We start from the raw sequence: 1,616 nt of genomic DNA on the forward strand, positions 1-1,616 counted from the left end.
AGCAGGAATAAGCACAGAGAGGACCATGGAGTTGGTACTGGAAGACTTGATGATGCCAGAAGCGTGAGCACCCTCCCATCCCACACTACCATTCCTTGGGGACCCTCCCTGAGTCCCACTGGGCTTGGAAAGGCTGGACCTGCACCAGTGTTGGCTTTCCTTGCCTGTCACCAGCAGATGGCTACAGGCAGAGCCAGCACCAGCAAATATAGCCGGGCTGAAACCCAGCCAGGAAAGCAGCAGCAAAGCCATGATCCTGGGGTCATCCTGCAGCCTTTAAAGTGTGTTTGAGGTGGTTTGGGATTGTGGGATGCACATTTCTCCTGTTGAAACAGGCATTGCTGGGTGCATTCCTGTGTGTGCAACAGAGATGCACAATTCCAGAGAACAGGGGTGGGAGGGAGAGGAAAAGCTCTGTAGGGAATTAATGCTGTGCCCTGAAAGTGCTCAGGTGGGCTGGGGTCCAGGCAGGAAGGGGTTTGTGTTCCAGGCTGACCTCCCTGCCTGGCTGTGAGGGGCTCAGAGGCCGTGGTGACAAAAGCAGGGCAAGGTCCCCTCTGCCCCAGCTCTCTCCCTGCAGGGGGAAGGTGAGTGCAGAGGCACTCGGGGGGCTCAGCTCCCTGTGAGGACACCTGGGGCAGTGTGACCCCCTCCTTACAGCCCTCCTGGCCCTGAGACAGGGAGGGAAGAGGCAGGACAAAGCCAGGCTAGGGGCTGTGGTGAGGGACACCAGGGTTTGGGGGACAGCCCCACTGGGATTGGCTCCTCAGCTCCCCCAGCTTGACCCCTTTGACTGCGCTGCCTCAGAGTTCGGTGTTCCTTCTGCCATCCTGGCCATGCCCAGGTGTGTGGGCAGTGTCCATCCCCACGTATGGGCAGTGCTCCCAGCTGTGCCACGCTCCCAGCACAGCCCCTGATCCCTGCAGGTCCCAGCAGTGGCAGTGCAGGAGAGCAGATAAATCCCAGCAATGGAAAGAAGGTGGGGTTCAGTCAATCCCATCCCATGGGGCTCACCCTGAGCTGAGCACCACCTCTCCTCCCATACAGGCTCATTCCCAGCCCCTTGCCTTTATGGCTGGAGGGACAGATGAGCCTTTTGAGCCTGTTTCCTGCTGGAAAGGACAAGGCAGGGGCTGGAGCTGTCAACACAGCACAGATCTGTAAGGGCTGCCAGCCTATTGAGGGCTGCCTCATCCTTGAGCTATTTAACCTCACCCTGGACAACACAAAACGCTAGGGCAGAGGAAAATCCCTCTCCATACACCTGGGGCAGTGCCTGATCAGGGGTCACTTGCATTTCTTATTTTCTGCCTCCCTTTCTGGCAGGGGTATATCCAGTACCACAACCTCCCTTTGCAGCCACGGGTGAGCAAGGTGAAGGCTGAGACACAGCCAGGCAGGCACAGGGTCTGGAAGCAGCCAGCATCCCCTGGGCATCTCCTCCAACCCCTCCTGTCCTTCACAGGCTGATGCTGGCCATGGCTTCTCCACCGTGGTGTGCTCACCGTGAGCAGGTCCCACAGGCCCCAGGTAGGCCCCAGCAGGTCCCACAGGCCCCAGGTAGGCCCCAGCAGGTCCCATGGGCCCCAGGGCTGCAGAGCAAGGGCTCAGGGGCT

At 59.4% G+C, this 1,616-nt stretch overlaps 1 protein-coding gene across 1 annotated transcript in view; it reads right to left on the bottom strand.

Annotated features, from left to right (window-relative positions):
- The window catches only part of KCNS1 (potassium voltage-gated channel modifier subfamily S member 1), a 13,494-nt gene that overhangs the window by 5,877 nt on the left and 6,001 nt on the right, over positions 1-1,616 (bottom strand).

This window comes from Geospiza fortis, unplaced genomic scaffold (genome assembly GCF_000277835.1).
Source record: "Geospiza fortis unplaced genomic scaffold, GeoFor_1.0 scaffold188, whole genome shotgun sequence".
NCBI lineage: Eukaryota > Metazoa > Chordata > Aves > Passeriformes > Thraupidae > Geospiza > Geospiza fortis.